We start from the raw sequence: 22,881 nt of genomic DNA, 5'->3' as shown, positions 1-22,881 counted from the left end.
TACAAATTTAATTTCTTAGAAACTTAGGTATTCCATGACAGCATCACCATAAGAATATTAATGTAAAGGTGGACTTTTGTTTCAGGGAAAAACTTGGGGTTATTAAAAAGCAGTATACAATTTCTGAAATGCAATACAGTCTTCCTCTTTGTTCATTTCTGAGCCCAATTTCATTTTCTATGCAAAGTGTAGATCTGGGTACTGATTGGCTACTCTAGTCTGTCTATACATCTAGATATGGACAATAAACATTCTTCATCCACTTATTTTGTTTTTTCCTATGTGGATCATTAAGCCAGTTCTTTATGGTGATTATAAATCTCATTTAATAGGTTTTGTGCTGTTTTTGAGGCTTGATGCAATTAGCAAAATGTCATCCACCATCTAGAGGACCTTTGCACTACATAGTCTCCATGATGGAGACAAAGACCTTTGTCTAGATCTTAAATACTTATTTTATGTCCTGTTTAATATAGTCCAAGGGTCAACAAATGAAGATATTTGTAAAGTCTTCAAGTAATTTTGTGCGATTTTGTCATGTAAATGGGGAAGGGAGGTGAGGTGGGCAGGAGAGACCTCACTGGAGGAGTGTTTTTAAGACAACATTTTGCTCCACTGGAAAATTTTTTTTTCATAGGCATCGATCAGTAAATGCAGTGGTATCTTTATTCTCTGGGAATTGTGTTATCTTTAATTTGTCTGCTATAGAATGTAATTTAGAAAAAAGCTTTCTTTTTTACTTCTCAAAGATGTCCTCTCAATAGATATGTAGATTATTCTTAAATGCTTTGTAGAAATGAAAAATAGACATGTGAGTCAGTTGTTAGTGATATTTCCCCATCACCTTTTTTCAGTAGTTAAAGGATTGTTGCTTTATAATAGTTCATAGAAATCTGTCCATGTGTCTTTATTTTTCATCATTAATTGCATTAATAGTATACACTTTTCCTCTATTGTTGCATGCTTAGGTTGATTCTTTTTTTTGTAGTTATAAATAAATATGTTCTGAAAGTCTTTTCTTTTTGAGACCATTTTCAGGGTATTTTCACCCAAAAGAAAAATGTCAAAGTTTATAATCACTTTTGTAAAATATTTGCATGGTTTTACTTGCTTTCCAAACTGATAGGCAATGTTTGGAATTCTGTTAGAAAGGAATAAGTTTGCCTATTTCCTCACAGCCCTGCCAGCAATGAATTTTATATAGCTTTTAGTCATTTTTGCCAGTTTGATGCATGTAAAATATTACCTCAAAGTTTTCATTTGCATCCCTTTGATTGTTAGTGAGGTCGAATATTTATTCAAGTAACCATAGACAATTTTTGTTTCTTCTTTTGAATATTTTCTTTCTACATCCTTTGACAATAATAGACCAGGAGCTACCCTTTTGAATTTTTAAAAACAGTTGCACATATATTTTGCTAGGTAGTAATATTTTAGATGTCAAGTTTTTATCTGACTTATATGTTACAGCATTTTTCCAGGCTGTTATTTTTCCTTTATTTTTATTGATTTTGTTGAAAAGAAATTTTTTTATTTTAATGTGGTCATGCATATCTACTTTGTCCCCAACGATTCCTTCTATTTTTTTTAAATACATAAAAAAATCTTTCCTCCACAACTGAGAAGCATTTTGTTTTATCATTTACCTTGAATTGAGGTATTTGGCATAAGATCTTTAAAAATCTCTATCCTGACAGATTGTCAACTGATTTTTACAATTGTATGTATTAAACAATGAATCCTTTTTCCTGTTTACATATTCTGTATGTTTAAAAAAGAAACATCTTAGAGACTTCCTGGTTAAGATGGCGGCAGAGTAAAAAGCAGCTGCTTAACCTCTGCTAACCGAAACATATAGGACTCTTCAAGAAGACATAAAAACAAATCCAGAGGAACAAAGGGACCCCACAACAGGGCTCAGCATTGGAGCCGGAATCGGGAATCGGGACATTTCCATGCTATAAAGGAGTGAAACAGCTCTCACTAAAATGCGAGCTAAGCAACCCCCTCCCCCACCCCACACCACCTACAGTGCCAAAGCCAGCGCACAAGAGTTAGAGCAAGTTTGGGGCATGCATTAAGTCCTTGGCAGCTACCTGGGGTCACCAGGACCTGCCCCTGAGAGCAGCAAGATTTAAGATCTCAAGAGGTTAAAGAACGTGGGGACTTTGAACACAGACCCTAAGCGCAGGCATTAAGTGCAGGCATGGACACAAGCTCAGACACGGATCCTGAGAGCAGGCGAGGACTCGAATCCTGAGCCCAGGTGTGGACCTTGAGTGGGGACCCAGTGCAAAGGGGTGCACGACTGTGGAAGCAGGGCCCTGAGACTGTTAAAGGAGCCTCAGGCAGAGGAACAAGCAAGGGGACCACCAGGAGGCTTGACCCTGAGAACAACTAGACCTAAGACCTCAGGAGCCTAAAGAGCACAGATAGACCCTGAGTGTGAGGTTAAACCTGAGAGGGTGCAGGGCTAACAATGGCAAGCCAGAGACAAGAACCCCAAAAGAGAAAGATCATCAAGAAGAAAGCTGTAACACTCGACAACTTTTACACAGATAAAATCCAGACAACAGAGCAAACAGCAGAGGAGAACAAACAAGTAATCATATCCAAACCTTCCCAAAATAATGAAAACTGGCCACAAGCTATTGAAGAGTTCAAATCTGAGATGAAGAGAAAGATGGAAGAGATTTGGCGAGAGAAGTGGGAAATAGCTCAAAAGGAAATTAATAGGTTAGAAGACAGAAACTCTGAATTGGAGAAAGATGCCCCAAAATCAAACGAAAAGGTAAGCAAATGGGAAACCAACATCTGGCAAGAAAATCACAGTTTAAAAGGCAGAATTTCACAACTGGAAAGTGAGGCAAGTAAATTGAAGACCAGAAATGACCAGATTGAAAAGGAAAACCAAACGATTATAGCCTAAAACCAGTCCCTAAAGGCTAAAATTGAGCAATTAGAGGGTAATGATCTCTCAAGACAGCAATAACAAATAAAACAAAGTCAAAAGACTGATAAAATAGAAGGAAACATGAAATATCTCAATGAAAAAATGACAGACCAAGAAAACAGGTCTAGAAGAGACAATCTGAGAATCATTGGTCTTCCTGAAAAAGCAGAAATTAGTAGAAATTTGGACTCCATACTAAAAGAAATTATTCAGCAAAATTGCCCTGAAGTTCTACAACAAGAGGGCATTATAGACATTGAAAGGATCCATAGATCACCCTCTACACTAGACCCAGAAAAGACAACCCCCAGGAATATAATAGCCAAATTCAAGAGCTTCCAAGTAAAAGAAAAAATTTTACAAGAAGCCAGAAAGAGACAATTCATATATCAAGGAGCACCAATCAGGATAACACAGGATCTGGGAGCCTCCACACTAAAAGACTGCAAGGCTTGGAATATGATATTCAGAAAGGCAAGAAAACTGGGTCTACAACCAAGGATCACCTACCCATCAAAACTAACCATATGCTTCCAAGGGAAAGTTTGGACATTCAACAAGATAGAAGATTTCCAAGTATTTGCACAAAAAAAGACCAGGACTAAATGGAAAGTTTGATATCCAACCACAAAAATCAAGAGAAACATGAAAAGGTAAATAAGAAACAGGGGAAAGAAAGAAAACTCTTATTTTTTAAATTTGCCTCTTTAAGGTCTTCAATATGATCTAATTATTGGTATTCCTATGTGGAGAAATGTTATGTATAATTCTCTGTAAGGAACTCTATTCACTATTATAGTATTCACTATTATAGTAATTAGAAGAATTATTCACAGGGAGAAGTTGGAATACTAAATGGTCTAAGATGATATGGGGGTGGTAAAGAGGGGGGTAAATAGTAGAGGACACCAAGAGAAACTTGAATGAATAAGAAAAATAGGATATTCTATCATGGGAAGAGGAAGGGATGAATACTATTATAAGAAGGAGAGGAAGAGAGCATTAAGAGGTAATATTTAAACCTTACTCTCAGTGTAATTAACCCTGAAAGGGAAGAGTAGCTATATTATCCATTGAGATATAAAACTCTATCTAACCCTACTGAGAAAGTCAGAAGGGATAAACCAAAGGGAGCAGGGCAGTGGGGAGGTCAAAAGAGGGAGGGGAGAAGAAGGGGGAGGGAATTCATTAGGCCTTAAAAATAAAAAAAGGGGAATAATAACGATTAAAACTAGATCTAAACAATTGGAAAAACATTGATTGCTCATGGGTAGGACGAGCTAACATAACAAAAACGACCATTCTACCCAAATTAATTTGCCTATTTAGAGCCATACCTATCAAACTACCAAAAAACTTTTTTACTGAATTAAGAAAAAATATAACAAAGTTCATCTGGAATAACAAAAGATCAAGAATATCAAGGGAAATAATGAAAAAAAATGTGAAGGAAGGGGGCCTAGCAGTACCAGATATTAAACTGTACTATAAAGCAGCGGTCATCAAAATGGTATGGTACTGGCTAAGAGACAGAAGGGAGGATCAGTGGAATAGACTTGGGGTAAGTGACATCAGCAAGACAGTATATGATAAACCTAAAGAGCCCAACTTTTGGGACAAAAATCCACTATTTGACAAAAAACTGTTGGGAAATTTGGAAAACAATATGGGAGAGATTAGGTTTAGATTAACATCTCACACCCTACACCAAGATAAATTCAGAATGGGTGAATGACTTGAATATAAAGAGGGAAACTATAAATAAGGTAAGTGAACATGGAATAGTTTACTTGTCAGATTTCTGGGAAAGGAAGGTTTTAAAACCAAGCACGAGTTAGAGAAAATTACAAAATGTAAAATAAATTATTTCTTATTATATCAAACGAAAAAGCTTTTGTACAAACAAAAACAATGTAGCCAAAATCAGAAGGGAAACAACAAATTGGGAAAAAATCTTTATAACAAAAAACTATGACAGGGGTCTAATTACTCAAACATGCAAGGAGTTAAAGCAATTGTATAAAAAATCAAGCCATTCCCCAATTGATAAATGGGCAAGAGACATGAATAGGCAATTTTCAGAAAAAGAAATCAAAAGTATCAATAAGCACATGAGAAAGTGTTCTAAATCTCTAATAATTAGAAAAATGCAAATCAAAACAACTCTGAGGTATCACCTCACACCTAGCAGATTGGCTAAAATGAAAGAAGGGGAGAGTAATGAATGCTGGAGGGGATGTGGCAAAACTGGGACATTAATGCATTGCTGGTGGAGTTGTGAACTGATCCAACCATTCTGGCTGGCAATTTGGATCTATGCTGAAAGGGCTATAAAAGAATGCCTGCCCTTTGATCCAGCCATACCATTGTTTGGTTTGTACCCCAAAGAGATCATAGATAAACAGACTTGCATGAAAATATTTATAGCTGCGCTTTTTGTGGTGGCAAAAACCTGAAAAATGAGGGGATGTCCTTTAATTGGGGAATGGCTGAACAAATTGTGGTATATGCTGGTGATGGAATACTATTGTGCTCAAAGGAATAATAAACTGGAGGATTTGACCTGAAAAGACCTCCAGGAATTGATACAGAACGAAAGGAGCAGAGTCAGAAGAACACTGTACACAGAGACCAACACACTGTGGTAAAATAGAATGTAATGGATTTCTATACTAGCAGCAATGCAATTACCGAGGACAATTCTGAGGGACTTATGGTAAAGAGCACTACCCACATTCAGAGGAAGAACTACAGGAGTGGAAACAGAAGAAAAACAACTGCTTAAACACATGGGTTGAGGCGGACATTATTGAGGATGTAGACTTGAAACTACCACACCAATGCAACTGTCAACAATTTGGAAATAGGTCTTGATCAATGACACATGTTAAAACCAGTGGAAATACGCATCAGCCAAGGAGGAGGGAAGCTCGGGTGGTGAAGGGGAAAGTAAGAGCATGAATAAACCATGTTAACTTTTCTAAAAAATAAATATTCATAAATGTTAAAAAAAACAAAAACAAAAAAAAAACCATGAGCTCATCACCATTAACCATGGCTTTGTGAACACACACAAAAACATCTTTTATATCTATTTGGTTGGATCGCTGATTTTCTGTTTCATTGTTGCTAATTACTGGATGATAGTGCTGATAAGTAGTCTACAGGTCTAAGACCACCTTCATCAATTCTGCCTCCCCCAGTATGATTTTTGGTATATGTGCTCATTTGGTTTTACATGTAAATTTCATTATTATTTTATACAATTCCATTCAGAACTCCCTTGGTATCATTATTGGTATTATACTAAATTTGAAATCAATGCAATGCATATTGTTATTTTTACTACACTAATCCAACCCACCCATGAACACTGAATGCCAGGCCAATTATATTGATCTTCCTTTATTTCAGTCATTATAGTTTCAGAGTTGTCTTTATTCCACTCTTGTGTCTTTCAAATAGCCTAATTATAAAATATTTGATGGTCCTTGTTGTAAGTGAAATTTCCTTTTTATGATTTTAAACATAGTTATTCCTAATACATAAGAATTCAAATTATTGTGGATTAATCTTGTTTGATGAACTCATTTGTTGTCTTCACTGAATTTTTGCTTGACTTGGTTAGATTTTTAAATATGTTATTATGTCATCTTAGAGATATGTCAGAGTAAAGAGAGGGCTGAACTTTCCCACAAAACTTGGAGTCATAAGGCCCGAGCTGTACACCTTACTCTGCCATTTACTCCCTGTGTAATCTTGAGTAAGTCACTTATCTTTCCTCGGGCCTCCATGTCCTCATTCATAAAATAGGGTAGGGGAAAACTTGGCCTATCTCTATGATTCACAAATGGTAAAATTTTAACATTTTCATTTCCAATGTAACTCTCCCTAATTGATTTTACTTTATTGTAATTGCAAGCCCTGCAGTTATGTGTTTGCTCTAAAATAGTTGGAAGATGTGTGGTAATATATTAGTGTATCAGCTGCTTCTCAGAATCTGTTACACACACACACACACACACACACACACACATTAATCCAATGCATAGGATTATAATTGGAAGAGAGACCATTGTGTTGTATTCAGATGAGGAAACAGAAACTAAAGGAATTTAAGTGACTTGCCCATAGTCACTCAGCCAGGAAGTATCTGGGGCAGGATTTGAACTCGGGTTTTCATTATTTCATCTCCAGCCCTATACCAGTTGGAACATTTCTCTTTTTTCTGTAATATTGACCCTCAATAATCTTGCATCTATTTCTGGGAAAGTTAAAAGTCGTTTCACATGGTTTCAGTGAATATGACCCAACTCAAATATTTCTTAATCTTTCCCTTCCAAAGCAGTGATCTGAAACATACCACAAGGAGATTCATCTGGCTCTGTTTCTGAACTGGTCTCCAATTCTTCATGCTATGCTGAGTAACCATGATTTTCTGATGAGTCATGATAAGTTCCTTCAGGAACAATACTAGCCTTGCTCCATAGCTGTGGTGGAAACAGTCAAAGCACTTGATTTTGCATTTTGTGAGATCTTTTTGTTTTGGATGCTGTTTTTAGCCCACTTTGCTTTCGAAACTCTCACGTTTTGATGATTTATTTGTAAGGTTTGCCCTTTCAACATCACTGCAACTATAAGCTTGAGACACTTCGTACATTTTCCAAAACTGTCAGCCCACTGGATTTCTTACTTTTTTTCCCCTTGACACTCATAGGAACTTGATACAGACAGATTTCATATTTAAAGATAACTTTGATTTTGTATAAATGTCACTATACCATTTCAGTAATAAATACTAGGGCATGAGCAGGGTTGACTTTCTGCTGAGGGCTGCTAAAAGCCTTTTAATAGAAAACAATGGGGAATGTCAAACATTGAATCACTGTCTTACTGAGGCAATGTTTCTTGGAAAGAGTTTCAGTGCACAGAAATGTTGTCTGTGCTCAAATTTAGCCTGAAATGATAGTTGGTTAAAATGTAGAGGAGTGGCAGGGGATAGGACCCAATCAAAAGCCAGTTTCAGCAATATGTTCAAAAGAAAAGCTATGTTTTTTACTTTGCACATTTTAATCTCTGGAGATATCTCTGTGTATATAGATTTTTCTGTCTAATGTATTTGTTACCAGACTTGTGAATTCAATGGAGAACTTCTAATGGGGAAATTTCATTTACCAGTTCAGGCTTCGTTTCTTAATTTCAGTGACTTGGCTAGTCTAATACAGCAAGTATGTGTCAGAGGTGGGATGTGAACACAGTTCTTCTCACCTCCCAGGCCAACTCTATCCACTATGCCATGCTGACTTTCAACATGTGTATGGTATCTTCAACTACACACATGAATAATTATACATCTGTAAATGTGTACATATACATATATACATGCATGTCTATATTTGTATATAAAGAATTCACTTCAAAAGAACTGATATTCCAAACCACCAAAAACAGAATTCCCTATTTCCCAAGAACATAAATAGTGGTTTCTGAACATGTAAGCACCAAGTAGGTTCTTAGCTCAGAAAAAAAAACTGTATGAAAGTAAAAAAAAATTGACTTTCTTCCATTTTAATTTGTTTTTTTATTATGTTCTCACTCTACCTTGATTCAAATGCTATTTTTGGCTCCATATTGACCAGGCAAGTTGGCTTGATAATTTGAAATCAGACCATAATGTACATTAGAAATTCTGAATTCCTCTAGGCACGCACAGTGCCAGTTTGGGGGAAAGTCCATTTCTGTCATTAAATTGCCCTTATGGACCTTGATGTCCTTTGGTCCTTGATAGATTTCCCACTTACTAGTGTAGAGATTAAAATTAATATGCAAAATACTAAATATTATATTTATGAATACTTTATTAGTAATAAACTAACAGAGACTGCTCCCAGGAACAAAAGAGCAAGAGGGAGGAGTTACTGCCATATATAAAACAATGACATTACCATGCAAACATGGAGGCGCAGGAGTGATTAAAGGGAATTTGGGGGCGGGGGGCAGCTGGGTAGCTCAGTGGATTGAGAGTCATGTCTAGAGACGGGAGGTCCTAGGTTCAAATCCGGCCTCAGACACTTCCCAGCTGGGTGACCCTGGGCAAGTCACTTGACCCCCATTGCCCATCCTTACCACTCTTCCACCTAAGAGCCAATACACAGAAGATACGGGTTTGAAAAAAATAAATAAAGGCAATTTCAGGAAAAGTAAGGACTTATGGGAGATGAAGTCCAAGGTTCAAAATTTCCATTTATATACACTTGAATCCACTGATCCACTCTTTTTCTCTTGGGAAATAGACTAGTATAACTATTCTTTTGGCAAGTCAGCTCTCTTGAAACGAGTTTTTTAGCCATTAGATTCTGACCCTTTTGCTTAATTCTAAAAATGTGAAAATGTACACCTCTATGTGTACATGAGAAGTGCATGGGAGAGTATAGAGTACTAGACTTGGACTCAAGAACCAATTTCATATCCTGCTTTAACTGGATGTCCCTTGTCAGATCTCTTACCTTCTCTGTTTCTCAGTGTACTCTAAATAAAATATTTAATACAATTTTATCTATCTAATAAAATTAAGCAAGATAGTTGTCTATGTGCATTCCTCAACTGTCTGAAATTACAGATCCTTCATGTTTGTACATGAGTAATCATCAACCTCTGCTTGGGAGCCTCATATGATGGGAGAGGCCACTATGTCCTGAGGCTAGCTCATTCTACATATGACTATCATTATTCAAACTTCTTCTCAGGGCAAACCTAAGTTTGTCTCTTTGGAATTTTTACCCATCACTACTTCTACTACCCTCTGAAGCCAAATATAACAAGTTAATTCCTCTTTCCACATACCATTCTTTTAAATATTTGAAGACAGCTCTGATATTCCCTCTGACTTGTCTCTTCTCCAGGCTGGATATTTCCATTTCCTTCACCCAATCCTCCTGAGACATGGACTCAGACCCTATGCCACCCTAATTGCCTTCCTCTGTATCCTCTCTGGTTGATTGTTGTCTTTCCTGAATGGTGGTAAACATCCGCTCATTTAGCTATTATTTGTCTAGGTCAGTGATGGGCAAACTACAGTCCATGGGCTAGATGCGCCCCCCTGAAATGTTCTATCCGGGCCACGGGACATTATTCCTAATCTGACGAATCCAATGAGTAGGATACAATACAATGAAACTTAGAAAGAGTTGCCTTGGAAACAGCCTGACAGATGAGCATTTCCTTTCCTTTGGCCCCTGCTTTAAAAAGTTTGCCTATCACTGGCCTAGGACATAACTTTCACTTCCTTATTTATGTAAGTTGTGTCTCTTTCAGTGTCTATTAGGAGTGAATTAGCTTTTTTTTGGCTACCCACATCACATTGCTGACAGTTCACTAAAACTCTCAGATTGTTTCCAGACAATCTACAGTCCAACCATGCAGTCTCTCATCCTTGGGAAGTTGATTTTTTAAACTCATCTGTAGAGCTTTTGGTTTATTCCTATTGAAAGAGAAGTGAGGCAGAAAACTATAGACCAGTGAGCTTGACTTTGACTCCTGGGAAAATTCTAGAATGGGACATTAAAAAGAAATGGTTGGTGAATAATAAGAAAATGGGATAGTGATCACAAAGAGTCAGCATTAATTTTATCAATTACAGGTCATGCCAGTCTAACTTTTATTTCCATTTTTTTAGTCAGGTTTCCTAACCCAGAAGATGACACGATTATGAAATCGGAGAGTTGGAAGAGGTCTCAGGAGCCATCTACTCCAACTCATATACAAATAAATATCTGGACTGCAATCTAATATTTTGATCTATCAATTCCTTTCTGGATCCTGACTCTGTCATTCACATAGTTAACTCTCTCACCTTTGTGTTATCTATTCCTTTATCCAAGAAATTGATTTTAAAAATTACATTAAACCACACAGAGCCAAACCCACATCCTTGGGCCTTCCTGTCAAGTTGCCATTGGACCATTAGCAACTCCTCTTTATGTCCTGCCATTCAAGCAGTTATTCTTAATCAATCAAAATGCAATGTTGGTAAGACAATGTCTCTCCATCTTTTCCTCAATATTAATAAATACTTTTTCAAATTTTTGGCCAAAATATATATTTGTATATAAACCTGTATCTCCAGCATTCCCCTTATCTTTAAGCAGAAAGTTGGTGATTACTTGTTTGTGATGTTAATTATGCTGGGCATTAATTTGTGTTTGAGTTGCAGTAGAAGGCTCCTGAATTCTCTTCCAACTCTCATATTCCATAATAGTGTCATCTTCCAGTTTAGAAAGCCTGTCCAAAAAATGGAAATAAAGGTTAGTCTGACATGACCTGTAATTGATAAAATTAATGCTGACTCTTTGTGATCACTATCCCATTTTCTTATTATTCACCAACCATTTCTTTTTAATGTCCCATTCTAGAATTTTCCCAGGAGTCAAAGTCAAGCTCACTGGTCTATAGTTTTCTGCCTCACTTCTCTTTCTTTTAAAAAAAAGCCCACAGACTTTGAAGTGGATAGTCTAGGTATCATTATCCTCAATTTACAGATAAGAAAAGTGAGGCTTATATCAGAGGTTTTGAACCTACAGCTCTCCTGCCTCCAAGACCAACATCCTTTCTTTCTGACTCTCGTGACTTTTTAGCTGAATCGGACTCAGAAACTTAGGGTGAACCTTGTGCAAGGCCAAGAGCTGAGACCAGCAACCATATTAAAGGTCTGTCTCACTTTTCACTACTCTTTAAGTGTCCCAAAGGCATCAACTGTGTCATATGTTTTCCATTCATTGTCTAGCATGTAATAAGCACTCTGTAAATATTTATCATTTTGATTTATGGTTAGAGTATCCTGAAATTGGAACAATACAAGCCCCCTCCCTCTTTCCATCTGAATTAGGCCTCTAGATAGCTGGTCTTAGTGATCATAGACTAAAGCAATTCCAAGTGTCTACCTTGCCTCAGATGGTGACAGCACATATGAGGCATGGCATTCTGGTGCAGTTTTATAAATCAGCCCCAATTTCATTAAAATTTATCAGCATGTAGCCTTTGTAGAATGAAGGATATTGCCCTTAATTAATGAAGTTCTACAACTTTCCTCTTACCCTAATATTCTTGAATTTATAAATTGAGTTTTTAGGTCAGAGGCTTGAAAATGTAAGCATTAGAGCTTCCCTGATTTTGTAACTGAAAAAACTATACCAGGGCAAACTTAGAACCAATCATTTAAATGCCTGTGAAATTATTGCCTCTGATTACAGTAGTGGAGGAAGTCCTGGAGGGTCCTAGGAATGTTCCGGAACAACCAAAGTCAGACATGAAATACTCCTTACTATGACCTTTCTTTCAGAATCTTAGAACCAAGATACACTTAATGGAATTGGTGCCTTTGTCTTTAGTGCTCCCTGAGGAGCCAACCACAGTTGGGGCCATTGACATCAGTCAGCTTCTCATGGGGCAGGCTCAGAATTCAAAGTAACTTGGGTAAACTGCCAATAATCTCTTGTTCAAGTATTCCAGTATATAGAGTCCAGACCCAAGTGCTGGTATAGAGTTGGATTTTGTAATTGATGTACTCCCAACTCTTTGTACTCTTTGGCACCCAATCCCAGCTTCTCAAGCCTGGCAAGTCCTTGTACTCGAGCTGTCTATGACCTGGATTTGTGGTTCTTTTTTGCCTCATCCCAAATCAAAACTTACTTGTCCTAATAAAAAGCTAATTCGCTTACTAATTATCTAACCTTGGGTAAGTTACTTTATCTCTGTGGATCTCCATTTCCTCCTGTGTTTAATGATAATGATAACAGTAACAACAACAATAATAATTGGCATGTTTTTAACATTTTCCAATTTGCGAAATGCTTTACATGGTTAAGTCCTTTGGTCATCCACAAGGCCTTCAATGAGACAGACTAGATGGTTGTTATTCAGGTCCCTCCTAGTTCTGATAGAATAAGATTTTTAAATTCCCCTTTCTAATTAATCAAACCAACTTCCCTTTCCTAATATTTAGCATGTATTCCCATGTTAAGAGGGACCTTCTCAAAATACTGCCTTATTAATTCAGAATTACTGATATCACCAGAATAATGTTGAGAATGCTTGCTAGCTCTGTGAGAGAAAGACTCTCCTTCAGGACCCTTTGCCATATGCCTTGTTGCTATTAGAGAAACATGATGTGGTATAGGGAGGAGGGAATAATCATTTTTATAGCACACATTATGTGCCAGGTCTTGTGCTGAGCACTTATTACAAATATCGTCTCATTTATCTTCATAAAAACCTGGAGAGGTAGATGCTCTTATTATCTCCATTTTATAGTTAAGGAAACTGAGGCTCACAAAGGTTAACTGATTCTCCCAGGATCACATGGTTGGTGAGTAACAAAGGCATGATTTGTACTCTAGTTCTTCTGACTCAAAGCCCAGCACTCCATCCACTGTGCCACCAGCTGCTTCTCAAGGCAGTAGTAAGGATCCTAGTGTCAAAAATTGCCAAATCCTGGCCCTGACACTTTGTAGATTCATATAAACTAGTATGTATATGAATGTATGTGTGTACATGTATGTATATGTATGTGTGTGTAGAGGGGCTTCTACAGCTCATTCATTTCCAAATATATATTACTACACTCTTTGACTGCCCCCAAACCCTTCCCTTATAACAAAGACCATAAAAAGAAAGAAAAGTCAGCCAAACCCACCAACACATTGATGGTACCTATTATATACATTAGTTCATTAATCCTTCACCTCTGCAGAGAAGGGAGAGAGAAGTTCATTTTCTCTGTGGCCAACTCTGGTCATTCAAAGTTTATAGAATTCAGTTTTATGTCCTTCTATGTTGATATTATCATCATGTTTAGTATTTTCCTGGTTTTTGTTTTGCTATGCTTTTGTACACATGGGCCTTACCATGATTCTCTGAATTCTTCCTAGTCATCATTTCGTTTATTGCTGTAAGATTTTATGTCTTCCATGTCACAATTGGTTTATTCATTCCCTAATTGATATTCACTGACTTTGTTTCCAGTTACGGCTCCCCGTTTCTCACAAAAAGGCTTTTATAAACATTATGGTACACTTGGGACCTTTCTTTCGCTCTTAGACTTTCTGCTCAACAGAGGCATATCTAGGTCAGAGCACATGGCCTTTTTAGTTACTTTTTTAAAAGCACAATTCCAGATTGCTTTTCCAAATGGCTGAACCACTTCAAGTAACCCAAACAGTATGATTTGTGTTATATCTTGATACTTATTAGCAGTGTGATCCTAAGCACAATACATTTATTTTCCCTGAATCTTAGCCTCCTTCTTTGCAAAATGGAGATGATCATACTACCTAATTCACGAGTAAACTCCGTTGTGCCAAGATACATATGTTGTAGAACTGGCTGAATAGAGACATAAAAGCTGGTAGAATTTTGATGATCAATAGGCCCTATTTGGGGGGTAAAACTTACTTCTGAAATGAGGGAGGGGGCAATCTAACCTTTTCATCATCATTTCGTGAGTCAATATGGCTCCATTATTAAACAAGTTAGAAGGCCAGTTGTAAAGATTTAACTTTGTCCCACTCCAATGAACCCAACCTTGATCAAACTGGCCCAGAGTTCTTAGCTCTAAAAGGTTATTTGTTCTCTCAGTGTTTTCTGCCTGATTTCCCTCAGTTGAAATGAAACGGATGAAGAATTTTAATTTGTCTTTTTTGCATTCAAATATAAAAAGTCATTGGGTGTTAGTTGAAAATTTATGAAGTGACAGTCTTGTTAATAAAGATAAATGAGATGGCTTGTTGTATTAATATTAATGTTGCACATAATGTAACTCTGCTAAGTAAATATATAGTTACATTTTGCAAACTTTGCAAACTCAGACACTCTGGCAGTTCCAGGGCGTAAGGCCGAGTTGTAATTTCCAGGCACAATTTTCATTGCTAGAACATCAGAGAGGTTGGAATGCCCCTTGGAATTTTTAAAAATTTGCTTTCAACCTAAACTTGAATGGCCTAATCATCACTGTGCATCTGTAACAGTGTTCACATTGGCAATAATACCTGTGTCAAAGTAGACACTTGATAACTGAGAAGCAAAATTGCGCACAATTTAATATGTCCTATCTCATTATGGCAGACTTGCTAAGTGATCCAGATGTTTGAGCTGTAGTGACATTTCATCAAAACGAGTCTATCCTTAGGAGTTGGATTTTTAGTCATGGAGGCCCTAAAATCAAGTAGGGCCCACTCTATTGTTGGAGATCACAAGTCATGTGGACAGTAAAAAGAAATATTCTGACCACTGAGAAAACAGAGTCCATGTTTATGGGGGTATGTAATAGATACACCTCCAGCCCTATCTCTAGGCCTTTGTATCTTAGCTTGGTTTGGAAGTGCTCACAAATTGTTTATGGTAAAAGTTATTATTAAGATGTCAAAGTGGGGAGGGTTCAGGGAGCCGTTCCTGCTGAGCTATGATAAGTTCATTTGTCCTCTCTTCTTCCCTGCCTGACTTAGTTTGACTTTTACACTGAAATAGTAAATGAGAAACATTCTGTTAATAGTGCATAGTTAAGTATTCGTGTGGAGATGAACAAAGAAACCCAGGGACCAACTAACAGAGATGCCTTCCAGGTATGATGTCCTGCAGAAAGCATTTAAGACATGAGCATGGTTCACTATGACCAAGTCAACAACATGTCATTAAAGTGGGCTGATTTTGCTCATCGAAAATAGCATTATTTGTACAGTAACTCTGTTCGCAACAGTGGCATTCACTGGAATAAGATCTTAATTGTGGTGGTAAAACTTTATTTTTAGTTTATTCTCAATTATGCCCTGCTTTGGAGTGTTGGAGTTTGACCAACCTTTGGGGTTTATCTGAGCATCCCACACCTAGAATGGGAGCTTCCCAAATGCAAAGACCACTTTGAAATTAAAGTTTGCATAAATTTCTCCTAGCAAGAAATACAATGGGCAATAAATCAATCTGTTAGTCAACTAACATTTATTAAACATCTTTTTTCTCAAGTACTTTGCTGATAACTTTGACTATAAATACATGTAGAAATTAAGACAATTTCTAATTCTCTAATTTCTAAAAGCTTTCTTTTAAAGTTTTCCCCCATTAGATGCAAACCCTTTGAGGGGCGGGAGTTGTCTCTTAAGAGATGGGTGGGGGCAAAAATACATGCCTTGGGACATGGTAGAGGAACATCTAGGTGAACCTAGAGAAGAATGAGTTGGACTGGCCCAGGAATGCTCTTTAAACAAAGCCTCTGGAAGGAGCCATCCAATCAGAGGGAGAGGCCATAAGGGCAAAGGGTGCATCCACTGTATAAATTCCAGTGTTGGATTATGTTGGAAGTCCTAGATGAAGCCTGGAGAAGAATGTAAATAATTATTGAATGTCTTAGGACATTTGTATTCTAGGAACCATTTCAATTCTTTTAAAAATATTTATTCCAAATACATGTAAAAACAATTTTACGTCCATTTTTAAAATTTTGAGGTTCAGATTCTCTCTCCTTCCTCTTCTCATCCCCCTCATTGAAAAAGCAAACACTTTGTTATAAATTATATGTGTGCAGTCATACAAAATATTTTCCCATGTTAGTCATGTTGTAAAAGAAAGAAAGTAACAATAAGGTACACTTCAATATATATTTAGACTCCATCACTTCTTCCTCTGGAAGAGGATAGCATTTTTCATCATAACTCCTTTGGAATTGCCTTAAGTCATTGTTTTGCTGAGAATAGTTAAGTCATTCACAATTGATCATTGTACAGTATTGCTGTTACTGTTTACAATGTTCTGGTTACTTTACTTTGCATAAATTCATGGAAGTCTTTCTGGGTTTTTCTGGAAGTATCCTGCTCATCATTTCTTATAACATAGCATTCCATCACAGTCATATACCACTTGTTCACTCATTCCCCAATGATGGACATCCTCTCAATTTCCAATTCTTTGCCACCACAAAAAAATTGCTATAGATATTTTCTTACATATTTCCTTATCCTTTTCCTTATCTCTTTGGAATACAGACCCAATAATGGTATTGCTGGGCCAAAATTGTCCATTTTGTATACCCTAGTCCTCTCTATCTCTTGCTTAATCATAAATTCTTCCTTCCTCCAAATATCAGACTGGTAAATTATTATATGCTCCCTTAATTTGTTTATGGTATACTTGTCTAAATCTTGTAATGCACTCTGCTGTCCACTTCCATTTTGTGAGTAAATTCATTCCATTCACATTCACAGTTATGATTACTGGGTATTTCCCTCCATCTTATTCCCCCCCACCCCCGGTTTATTCTTCTCTTTCTCCCTTCACCCTGTCCCTCTTTAAAGGTGTTTTGCTTCTAATGGCCACCTTCCAATCTTCCATCCCTTCTCTTGCTCACCTACTCTTCTCCTTCTCTTATCCCTTTCCCCTCCTACTTCCCTATAGGTTAGGATAGATTACTAAACCAAACTGGGTGTATATGTTATTCCCTCTTTGAGTCACACTTCAAATGAGAGTAAGGTTCAATCAGTGTCCACAATCCTCTCCATCTTCCCCTCCACTGTGAAAACTCTTTTATATGAGATAATTTTCCCCATTCTGTCTCCCCCATTCTCCTATTGCATCCCTCTTTTTCACCTCTTAATTTTGCTTTGTTTTTTTTTTTGATATTATCCCATCACAATCAACTCATACCTGTGCCCTCTGCCTACATATACTTCTTCTAATTGCCCTAATAATTTTAAAGTTCTTGGAAGTTAGAAGTATCATTTTCCCCATGTAGGAATATAAATAATTTAACATTAATCTCCTATGATTTCTCCTATCTGTTTATCTTTTCATGCTTCTCTTTTGAATTGGATTTAAAGGTCATATTTTCTAATCAGCTGTGATGATTTCATCAGGAATGTTTAAAAATCCTTAGTTTCATAGACTATCCTTTATTCTCCATTATACTCAATTTTTCTAGGTGGGTAATTCTTGGTTATAATCCTAGCTCTTTTGCCCTTTGGAATATCACATCCCAAGCTCTCTGATTTTTTATGGAGAAGCTGCTAAATCTTGTGTGATCCCAAGTGTTGCTCCATGATATTTGAATAGTTTCTTTCTGGATACTTGCAATATTTTCTCCATGATCTAAGAGCTCTGGGATTTGCCTAGAATATAATATTCCTGGAAGTTTTTATTTTAACATCTCTTTCAGGAGGTGATCAGTGAATTCTTTCAATTTCTATTTTACTCTCTGGTTCTAGGATACTATGGCACTCTTACTTGATAATTTTGTGAGAGATAATGCCTAGACTCTTTTTTTTGATTATGGCTTTCAAGTAGTCCAATAATTCTTAAATTATTTTCCTTTCCTAAGTCTGTTTTGTAGGTTAGTAGTTTTTCCAAAGAAATATTTCACATTTTCCTCTATTTTTTCCCTTGTGCTCACATCAAGCACTTGACTTGCACTGGGGCTACAGACCTCAGCTTCAAGACTTACTGAGTTCTCCCTCTCTTTTGTACCTATTGCTCTCACTCCACACACCACATATTTACATGGTTCCCAGCACTTCCTTTTACATGCTGATCTAACTCTTATTCCTGTTGATGTCCCACTTGGCCATACTACTGTTCTCTGTGTTGCCTCAATTGCTTTCTCCACAAAGACAGGTTCCTAAATACTTCTTTCAGAAGATCCAGGGCTTTGTTCTCCCACCACACTTCTAATGCCAGCACTAAATGTAGGCGGTTTCTAAATGGGTCTGGAATAATACTGGCAATTATGAGAATTTGTGTGGACATATGCTGCCTTGGATATATGTTTGTTGCCCACTTCCTGGAATTTCCAGGCTCTTCCTGGAAATTCTAGACAATATAGTTTAGAACTTTTATTTTGCAAAAAACAAAACAAAACACTCCAACTTACAGAAGTTAAGTGGTTTGCCCATAGTTACTCAGGTAATTAATAAGTAGGAAGGCAAGGATATGAGCCCTAGTGTGTTGAGTCCAAATTCAGTATTATTTCCTCTCTGTTACACAATCTCCCCACAGGTATCTTTGAGAAAGGGAAGTGCTTATGGCACTCTTACCTAAGTAGCTAACTTTAGTTTCTTTGGCAGGGAAAAATACACATACATATTTTATACACACATACATATATGTAGGTATGCATGTATATATAATAGCTTGTGCCAGTGCTGACAACACTGAAAATCAGATAAGCATTGTTCAAGAAAGTTTTCACTTAGGCTAATAATATTAGAGTTGAGTCCCAACTGGCTTTGTATCAGGAAATCTTTTATGCACTGATATGATTACACTTTCAAGAATAACAACTTCCCCTTTAAATAAAATTACAGGGAGTCAGTTCCAGGCTGAATAAAAATATATTGGAAAACTGTGTAGAGTGGAGATATATACTCTTGCTCTTTGGGGAACCTATTTATCTCTGACTCTGAGACTAATCATATTATTAATAGACATACACACTCCAGGCAACTTGAAAAACAATCAATTTGTTCCATTCCAGAAGGACCCACAGAGATAACTTCTCTCCTGCTTGAACAATCCTCAGTTTGACTCCACCTTTTTATGAGATTAGAAAGTATTTTCTGTAGTTCTTCCTTTGCATTTGTATGCATCCCATGGCAGTCCTAAAACCTTGTCCTTTGTTTATGACTAGTAGTCTTTTATTGAGGGAGACTTCTTTTAGTTACATATTGCTGCTCATTAACACATGCTCTCCTTGGCTAGTCATGCAGTCAAAGTCCTGTTTTCAAAGGGCTCTTGTATGCTGACTGGTTAATCACATCTCTAGCATCACTACTTTTTGACAAGAATTTTCCCTGAAGACACACATTGACTGATGTATTGACCATTCATTATATGTTTTCTGACAGCAGTCCTAATTGCTACTGAATGGTAAGTTTGAATTTTGTAATGGCTACATTGATGAGAATAGAGAAACCTCAAATGTATCATCAAAAAGAATCATAGTGCAACAAAATTAGAAGATGCATCATGGGACGTCTAGTCCTGCCCATACCTAGAGAAGAATCTTTCTTCTACCTGCCTGCCAAGTAGTAATCTAGACATTGCTTGAAGACTGCCATTATTCAGAACTGAGGCATCCCATTTCATTGGGGCAGGGGTGGGGGAGGGAAGCTTTAAGCATTAGGAAGATTTTCCTATGCCAATTACAAAAATTTCTCTCTGATACTTCAACCTATTGATCTTAATTCTTCCTTCTAAGGACAAGCAGAACCAGGCTGAACCATTTCTCCTGTGACAGTCCTTCATAGCCTTATAGAAATCTATCATGTCATTCCTCCTTCAACTGATCCTCATATGATATGGTCTTTAGGGACTTCCCCATCCTGATTATATTCTTCTGGACATTCTCCAATTTATCAAAGTTCTTCCTAAAATATGACATTCAAAGTTGAGTGTTATATTCCAAATGTGGTTTGATCATGGCAATATATCAACCCCTTCATTGTTGACACTTTGCCTTTCTTAATGAAACCTAACATGCCATTTAGGTTTATTTTTGGCATTCACATGTACTGTTGGCTTACAGGGAGGTATCAGTTCACTAGAGCTGTCCTTCTTCCAGCTCCTATACCTATTACTCCTCTCTCTTCCTTTCATCTCTGCTTTTCCTTTTGAATAATACTAGTCACAAGTCTTTTCCAACTATGACTCAGTGATATAATGGCAAACATTAGCATCTCTAATCAAATTGCTTGCTAATCATTCATAGACTAGAATCATATGTAGCCATGACATTTGGCTTTGAAATGCATTTTATCTTTATTTCTATGTCCCTTGAGGGAATTCATAAAAAAATTAAACTAAAAATGATGAAACTGCATCTTGAAGACAAGACTCAGGCCCTCAAATAGTACCTGTCTTCTCCATCGGAAGAAGCTAGGTGAGCTAGGATAGATGTAGGATTCCTAAGTGGAAGGTACTATTTTCTTCTAGTATCTAATCTCAGAAGCTGGTACAACTGAAATAAGTAAAGGTATCATTTGCTCGTGAATAGTCTCACATCATCCCAATAGCTATCTATGCAACCTTTGAAAATTAGAAAATATTACTCAGTGCTTTTTGCCATTTCTCTTCTTTTTTGTTGCCATTTTTCTTTCTTCCTTTTTGATTTTCCATTGCCTTTTTTTATCTCATCTCCTCCCTCTTCTCTTCTCTCCATTTTAATTCTGCCTTTACAGTTAGCTTCATAGTTTCTAGAGGTCCTGGCTCCTATTACTCTGCTAGACAGCTTCTAGAAACATCTTGGCAGAGAAAAGAAGGGAGTATAGACAATTCTCTTTATTATGTCATCTTTCTCAATGGGGTGGGGTTGCACCAATTTTTTTTGTTCTATGGTGTGATTGCCCAACTTCCAGCACAGTTTCATCAGTATCTGATATCACCATCTAGGAGGAAAGGCTTAATCAGAAAATACTGTGGCCTTTGTGTTATTCCATATGTGATTAGAACAAAAAAGCTGAAAAGCAAAACATATATTTTAAGTATAGGCATACCCCACTTTAAATCATTAAGGGATATTATGAAAACATGCTGCTAGAGAAAGAACATTACAAAGAGATAGTTAACTCCAAAGAATACTTTGTTTGATGCTTCTATGGATTTGTTATCTCCTCAATTCAAATATCCTCTCTATTGGGATACATCACAGTCCATCTGCACCTTCTCATCCTGTGCAACTCTTGCCCTTGTATTCTCATAAATATTATACATGGAAAAGTCCCTAGTGTGTGAGGATCTCCTCTAAATCTTGATATTCTATGGGTACCATTGAAGCATGTATGCTGTAACTGGTCCGTTCCTTCTCTTATTATATGGCCCACTTTTATGCATAGTTCCAGTCAAGTCAGTAAGCACATCTTTCCTGTCATTGAGTTAACAAATATTCATTGTATAAGACAGTGTGGTGAGATCTAGTTCCACAAAGAAAGACAAAAACTTTGACCATCAAAGAGTCTAATGGGTGTCTAAAGGGGAGATAAGATATAAATCAAAAGATATATATAAGATATGTACAGAATAGATGACAGATAATTTGAGGGGGAGAGAATTAATAGCCAATGCGACTAGAAAAGATCTCATACAAGAGATAAGCTTTAAGCTGAATCTTGAAGGAAGCCTAGGAAACTTAGAGGCAGAGATGAGGGGGCAGAACATTCCAGGCTTAGAGTTAAACATAGTACAAAGGCACATGCAAAGACTAAGATAGGAGATGAAGTATTTTATTCTAGGAGATGCAAGGAGGCCATTGTAGTTGGGTCATAGCATGAACGGAAAGGGGTTAAGAAGACTGAAAAGGTAAGAAGGAGCCAAGTCCTTAAGACCTTTAAATGCCACACAAACATGTTTGTATTTAATTCTGGAGGTAATAAGGAGCCACTGAAGCTCACTGAGCAAGGAGATGGCTAAGTCAGACACTTACTTTAGAAAAATCACTTTGGCAGAGCAGAGGAGGATGGACTGGAGTATGGAGAGACTTGAGGCAGAAAGAGCAGTTAGAACGCTATTGTACCTAAGCTAGGGTTGTGGCCTATGAATGGAGAAAAAATTACATACAAGAGAGATCTGAAGGTAGAAGCAGAAAGTGGATATGTGTGGTAAAGTTGAAGGAGTCAAAGAGGAGGACAAACTTATAAACTAGAGTGACTACTAGGATGATGTTACTCTCTACAATAGTCATAGGATTTGAAAGGAGTGGGTTTTGGAGTGGATGGGGGAATAATGAGTTCTGTTTTGGACATGTTGGATTATCTGGTTCTATATATGTAAGAAACATTTGAAGATGTGTAACTCTATCTCCTGAGAGATACCACAGTTAAATTTGGAAATCACTGTAATATGTGACATGAACTATACTCATGAGAGATGATAAGATAAAAAATGAGGTAATGTAAAATGAA

This window comes from Gracilinanus agilis, chromosome X (genome assembly GCF_016433145.1).
Source record: "Gracilinanus agilis isolate LMUSP501 chromosome X, AgileGrace, whole genome shotgun sequence".
In the NCBI taxonomy this organism is placed as follows: Eukaryota; Metazoa; Chordata; class Mammalia; order Didelphimorphia; family Didelphidae; genus Gracilinanus; species Gracilinanus agilis.
Note: the sequence above shows the minus strand (reverse complement) of the source record.